At 30.2% G+C, this 7,674-nt stretch overlaps 1 long non-coding RNA gene across 1 annotated transcript; it reads left to right on the top strand.

Moving 5' to 3' along the window:
• Nucleotides 1-473: 473 nt before the first annotated feature.
• On the top strand, nucleotides 474-1,696 carry LOC145125428 (uncharacterized). Its single transcript, XR_013715988.1, has 2 exons — nucleotides 474-801; nucleotides 1,162-1,696. It is a non-coding gene; the product is annotated as an uncharacterized LOC145125428 (long non-coding RNA).
• The last annotated feature ends 5,978 nt before the right edge of the window (nucleotides 1,697-7,674 follow it).

A 7,674-nucleotide genomic window follows, 5' to 3' on the forward strand; every position in this document is an offset into this window, starting at 1 on the left:
GATGCACTAAAATGGTGGCTAATTTGAAAAGTCGTTAATGTTTTTTTGACTAAAGTATTGGAAAATGTTTTAGGTTGTTGGTTAGATTTGCATTTTCTTATTTTTTTTTTTTTAATATATATAACCTATTAAACTGCCTAAACATCATCTTATTTGAACAATATGTTAATAATTCCATAATTTACTAAATTAATGCTCTAATCAGTAGTTAATAATATGACATAAGTTGTTACCCATCGTGATCTACTTTGGCACCTTATGTTTTAAAACTGTAACTTATAAATTAAATTAATCAAAAGTGTTAGTAATATATTTATACACAATTAATAAGTTTATTCTGGGATTAAACATAAGTATTAGTTTTTACTTGAACAACTAAGATTTTTATCAACTCAAAAGTTTTCATAGCATCGGTTGTAAACTTGTAATTTTAGAAATATTCGGGTGATCGTACATATCTTGTTTTTATTAGAAATTTTGGAAAACATGATCACATGATTCCGCTAGGCTGTGGCAAAGATAGGAGTTAGTGGTATGTAGAAGTGGAATTCTTGCTTTTCTTATGCTTTTCTTGTTTTGGAAGTCTCTCCTTTTATCCGTCAGATCATCACATGGGTTTTCACTTTTTCTTATCATTATCAATGGAGTTAGCTGTTACTCAGAATTCTTACTATTATTTCATCTTCATCTGCTTCTTGAATCTTGATCCCTTTAAACCTTTGTTCATTCTTCCATTAAGCTCTAAATGGGATTATCTTATCTTATCTTGCTCTCATGGTTGGAATCCGTGGTCTCGGAAAGGTAAAATCTATAACTCTATTTTGCAACTTCGTCAGGTTATTATGATATATTTTTTATTTGTCTAATATGATAAACAAGATCCAAGGTCTAGCTAGCATTATTGCAATGGATCTGTTAAGAAAACAGCAAAAAAAGCAACAGATCCTTATGTAAGCTCCATGACATATATACAAACACAAATAATGATCTTGGCCTAGCTATGTGTTGGATCTGGGTTTTATCCAATTTATATAAAATCATATGGTTTCTCACCGAACCCGACTTTTACTCGGTTTTCTCAACCAGATTGTAGTTCAGTCTTCTTTGATATTTTTCTAATAGGTTAATTTCGTTTGTATGTTTTCTCGACCCAATGTGTAGTTTACAAAATTTTGTAGAGAAATGGTAATAATAGCTCAGGCATGAGACACCATTGTTTACTCTCATGCTGGATGGTTCTTGCCATTATCTTATGGCACGATGGCAAAGGAGATGTATGTCAAACTTGCAAGACAAGCTTAGGATATGCAATGCTTAAATATGTTGTTACCTCACCTCCTAGATAGCGCGCTTCACAATGCTCTAGAAAGTTCTACAAAGATCATAAAGATATGTGCAAAGATTTGTTTGTCGAGATGTGAAGAATGCATTTCTTTACAGTCATTTCCACGAGACGATTTACATGCAACAACCACCTGACTTTGATCATGTATGCCTACTTTAGTGATCGTTGTACGGCCTCAACTAGGCTGTCGAGCATTGTTCCATCGATTGTATTTATTTGTGTACCATAGCAGCCTACATTGATTATTTTTATTGCATCATTGTAGTTCCTTTTTTTTTTTTTTTTTTTTTTTACTTAATAAGGCGCTGTACTTTCAAAAATCAACCTAATTATAGCATTGTATTTTTTTAATTTTTTAACTTATTAAGAAATTATATTTTGAAATATCTATCCAAAATAACAATGGGGATTGCGATTACCATTTGTGAAATCTGGAATTTATTCTTTGGGAGAGGCTAGACTCTTGAGCCTCTAGCAAATCTGAAGCCAATTGTTTTGGGGATGGTGATGAAAATGACGTGTTTGTTATAATGTTGCTTCGTCTGTTGCATGAGCTTAAAACCTCAAATTTAACTTTAGCAAAATTAATTCTCATGTAAGTTAGATTTTATCAAGGAGTGAGTTTAGTAGGTTCGATAATATTTTAAAATGGATTTGGTTGACAAAATCAATTTTCTCCACATATTTAGCTTTTTGATAAATTGTGTTAAATATGATTATTAAAGATATTTTGTTATACTTAGATGTCACTTGAACTTTTAGAAATATGGCTTGTAGTTCTTTGTTGTTCAGAAATGTAGTAATAATAAACGAGTATGCCATTTGTATAGTTTTGTTTTATTATGAATTAGATTATAACCCGCGTTAAACGCAAGGGAACACATAATAATTAAAAAAAGAAAATTTATGGGAAATAGATGAAAAGAAACATAAACTTTTAAATCAAAACAAATTACTTGTCAAATAAATCCATAAGCAAACAATAAAAACTAATAAAAAAAGTCTTCAAACCAAAATGTCAAATAATGATGAATGACTTAAAGTTATTCGAGCTTTTCCATTTTTGGGATCTTCAAAGGAGTGGCAACACCATCTTCCGAAGAAGACCATTCAAATGATTTGGTGGTGGTAACAATCTCAATAGGCTGTTTGACCGAAGTAGCTGTTGGCAGTAACAATCTCAAATGATTCGGTGGTGGTAAGATAGTACGTTTGATTTTATCCTCAATAATCATTAATGTAGAAATAAATTCTAAATGTAGAAATAAACTCATATGTTACCCGTTTGATGTTAATTTTTCTTCCAATTGAGCAATGATTGTATTATCAGCAGTGAACTTTACGATTTCATAACCATCAAGTTTGTTCTTCAAATTATCATTTGAAATTTGAATTTTGAACGCCAACTTTTTATTCAAAAGTACATTCATAGCAGATGAATATTTGGTCCGTATTACCCCCCTAAAAAATGAACGGTTATAAAAATAGATAGACAAAAAGTTAAATTAGTTTTGTGTAAATAAAGATAATATGAATAACCTCATTAAAATTGTCAAGCAACTCTTGTGCAGTTTTTTCAAGAAGTATCTTTGCGTCACGATCAAATAACGTAAGTGACCAAACCGCTGTAATGGTGATTTTGAAACTAAAACCATTGATATAAACAGATTTAGTAATATAAACGTAGAAAGTTTAACTGAAGATTATAATAATATGTATAAAAGAAATATTGAAAACCTTGGAACAACAGATATCTCTTTGTTAATACAAGTTGAAGTGTAACAATTAATCAAAAACTTCTTTATCTTGAAGTTGATCCTCATGCATATAAACGACTTTTTTAGCATTCTGTTGACATCAATAAAGTTGATTATTAAAATCATTTGAATATAAATAAAACAGAAGAATAGAAATTGATTGAAATCCACATTTTTCTGCCACATATTTGAAGCAATTTGAATACCCTTTTCAGGAAAAAATACATAAAATTTGAAGTAATAACATAAGAATTTGACAATCTAAATAATAAAGTTTGTAGAAACAGTGTCAAATAAAATCATGTCTAGGCTCCCGACCATTTTAGGATTGTTTTTATAGGTCTGCTTCCAAAGCAAAACGAATTTAACATGTATGTTCCAAGACCCTTTGGATGCATCGATTTCAACAAACTTATCAAACACGACCTGATCCGCATTTTTAGTTGTCATGGAATACTATTATCTGCAATGAAAGGAGATAATTAGTTTGAGAGAAAATTGATTTGGAATGAAAAATCGTAGACCCTATATTTATAGGGAAATATAAATTTGATTAATGCTGATATGACATAAAGATTTTGGAATGTAATATCATTTTCATACTTAAAATATGTCTTATGTATGGTATGATATCGAAAATAAGATCAATATAACATGTCAAATATAATTACAAAAATAGATAAAATTATACCTAATTTAAGATAATAATTACCATATAAAAAACTGTAAATTTGAAAAGCTTGTAGAATAAGAAAAAAAATATATTAAATATATAATATTTCAATAAATATGAAATATAATTACAAAAATAGATTGCAATGAGGAACATGCTAATTCAAAATAACGAATACTGGACATATAATTTCAAAATATGATTCAAATGATCAATTATTCATTGATGTAAAAAACTTGCTGAAAAATAATACTTATGATATTTTTGCAGATTGTGATCGAGCATACACACGCCTTAACTTAAGTACAGTCACTCCACAACTAACCATGCAAACGAATCTAGATAAGCCAATATATAGCTAAGCCTCCCTGTAAAAATTAAGTAAAAAGCTCAATGATTACATAAAAATATAACAATATTAATAAGTTCTGATTTCTAAGTAAAAATTTAGCATAAAAAATATCATACCGGGGTAGACCCTTGCATATCAACCCGAGCTGCAAACAATCCAAATGGTTGAAATGTTCTACGGTTAGGTAATGTTGATTCAACTATGTCCAAAATCATCTTGCACTCCTTTGCGGCTTCTAATAGAAGTTTCTATCTCCGACTTTCTGCATTTCGTCAAAAAGAAGATACTTACATACTAAAAATGTTAATAACATGGTTTTAGAAAAGGGTATTTAAGTTATTTATACAATTTGCCATTTGGGGATAAAAAAATTAGGGATTTTGAGAGCTTACTCACTGGGGATAATAATTGTTGCCAATACTGTAGGTTCCCAAGAAGCTACCACTCGGATTTTAGTGTTTGCAGTGAAAGCACCTGGATTTTGAACCTCTACTTTGCTTAAATAAATAAATAAATTAATTAATTAAATAAGAAAAAAAACATTTGACAAAAAAACTATAGGAGTATATTCATTTAGGTCAAAGAGTCAAACCTCCCGTCCGAATACTCAAAGAATGCAGGTTATGCACAGTAAAAATATAAAAACGCAGCTTATGCAAAAATTCTATTATCAACGAATTCAAACAACATCCCACCATTTTTTACAAAGTAAAACAATAAACAGTCAAAGTTAGTTCATTGAACCCCTCTTTTTTACTTGATCAACCATGTACTTCAGAGAAATCCAAATACCAAACCCAGAAACTCAATTAATCAAATATCATTTTACTAAATCGAGAATAGATCAACAAAATTCACCAAAATTAAAAAAGAAACAACTCAATTTGAAGGAAATAAAGAAAACCCACAAACAAACTACAAAAAAAAGAAGTTGATAATCACGTACCAGCCTAAAAAAAAGTAAATAATCACGTACCAGCCATTGAAGAGCATATAATAGAGAGGAAGAAGTTGGGCAAGAAAGCACAACAGAATGATTGGTTTAGGAACCATGCTAATTGCTAAGACGTGATTGGAGAGTGTAATCCACAACAATATGAGATGCCTTCCTACACCGGAGCTGATAAAACAGTAATATGTGTAAAAAAACAAATTAGATTTTAAAAACTCTAAATCCTATGAAAGATTGGTGGTTGGAAACCTGCACCAGCAAAGGGCTGAACGAAGTGCATTAAGATTTTAGGAAAAAAATACTAAGCAATTAAAAAAATTAGAGCACAATGGCTGAGATCACCCAGATACGCTATAGGTAACACCAACATTAAGGGCAAAAAAGTCCAAATTAGTCTCTGATTTGTAGAGGATAAGCACAAGTATGATTTCAGGCAACCATAACATCAGGGGCAAATTCGTCCAGTTTTGATCAAAGATTGAGAGAGGCTTCCAGTTATATATATATATATATATATATATATATATATATATATATATATATATATATATATATATATATATATATAAGTTGTACTTTCCACAGATTCGTTTAAATTATTTTTAACTTATACAACATCTTAAATCACAATAAACTAATATCATAGTATAATAGTTAGATTAAAGTTTTTATCTTAGTTTACTATATATTTTTTTTTCGAAAGAGTGTGACTTTACTTTACTATATTAAGTAAACATTAAATAGAAAAATAATAAACTAAATAGAATCATGATATAAAAAAAATTCACAATGCTCCATACAGTTTTAAATATACCTGCTACAACTGACAAATCCAAAAAAAAAAAAAGACAATTATACTGTTGGCTCTTCTTATTGCACCAGATCATCCCAACTATACTGTTCTTCATTTCAAGAAAACTAAAATCCATCAGTGAAATTAAAGATTTCTATTAGAGGGGAATAAACCTGAAAAAACCCCATCTGTGGAGCAAAGAAATTGAAATACATGAAGAGATCTAGCTCTTCAGAAATCCGCAGCTACGGTAAGAAATCTGAAAAATCAAACATCTAAAATTCAAATTACATTCGTCATGAAAAAGTACAATAAACTACACTTTATAAAATTCTGAAATTGAAATTACAATCATCAATTAGATTATTAGAATATTTCAGAAAAAAGAAAAGAAAAAAAAAGTTGAATTAGAATGTGAGGGATTACTTGTGTTACCATGGAGAAGAGATTAATAGTATAGAAGAAATGAGTCTGAGATGAGGATATTAGGAGTGTACCTTAATTGTGGTTCCATGTTGAAGAATCGAATACAGTAGATCAAGTCCACCTAACAACTGTAACAAAGCAACGAAAAAAGTCGGGAATACGCAATCATTACAACTGAAAAGGAAATATGTAAACAGGCAAGAATCATATAAAATTGTAAATAAAACTTAATTTACCTCAGTAGAGGGTGGGTTTTGAAAGAAAATTGAGACCCTTGGGACATGTTTTTAGCAAAAGCAACTAAACAAAGTAATAGTAATGAAACTGGAAAATTGAACCTTTCGCACACGCCCAACACAACACCGATGCTAGCAAATATCAATCACCGGAAATTGGTCCTATGCGATTCCAAATAAAATTTTATACAAGTTAAATTTCCATGATTCTGATGAAACTAATTGATCCTTAATAGTCTTCAAATCATCTTGAAGTTGAGAAATTTGCGTTTCAAGCTCCGCAACTCTCATTGGACGTTACTTCTGCAGATTAAAACGAACAATATTGAACTCTCCTCCGTGAATTTATCAATTCCCGAATACATCAATATAGTTTTACACGATTCGCAGTTCAATGTACATCAGAAATGGGGCTTATGGGCGACTTGCGAGTAACGATTACATCACTTGTACTTTTTGGTGTGCTAATGGCTGATTGATTGAGAGAGGACGAGTTGGATTCCAATACAGTGGTCTTCAGTTGGCGTGCGATTCGACTCGAGTTCCTTTGGCTTTTGTCTGAAGAAATTAATCGAGGAGAGTTCTTCTGAGAACCTTCGGATGACGTCTTCGTACTGAAATTATCACCGAAGAACAACATCAGTTAAAATTATTCAGTAATCAAAGAAGGAAACAACACGAAATCGTCATACAAAATGGTATTCATATAGTAAACATTGTGATACATTGATAAATGTAAGAGATGAGATTAAATCCATGAACGACATTGAAAGTTTTGTGGACATCCATTAGGGATAAGTTTTGTGGCACGATTGAAGTAAAAAAGAATGATTAGGTTAAGAGAGAGAAAGAAGGTAGATGACGAACGATAGAATAGAGAAGCTGTGTAATGATGTTTGAGTAGAATAGAGAAGCCGTGTAACGATGTTTGAGTAACAACGATGATGTCATCAAACAATCCAATAGTGAAAAATTAAGGATTGAAATGTAATGAATGGCCCTGATTTCTTAAGATTAGAATTTAAGGTTCTCTTTTAATAATATTTAGAGATTATATGATATAAAATTGGATTTTTTTTTATGATATAAACTTGGATATATATATATATATATATATATATATATATATATATATATATA

Source organism: Lactuca virosa, chromosome 7 (genome assembly GCF_052849685.1).
Source record: "Lactuca virosa cultivar CGN04683 chromosome 7, Lactuca_virosa_CGN04683_v6, whole genome shotgun sequence".
In the NCBI taxonomy this organism is placed as follows: Eukaryota; Viridiplantae; Streptophyta; class Magnoliopsida; order Asterales; family Asteraceae; genus Lactuca; species Lactuca virosa.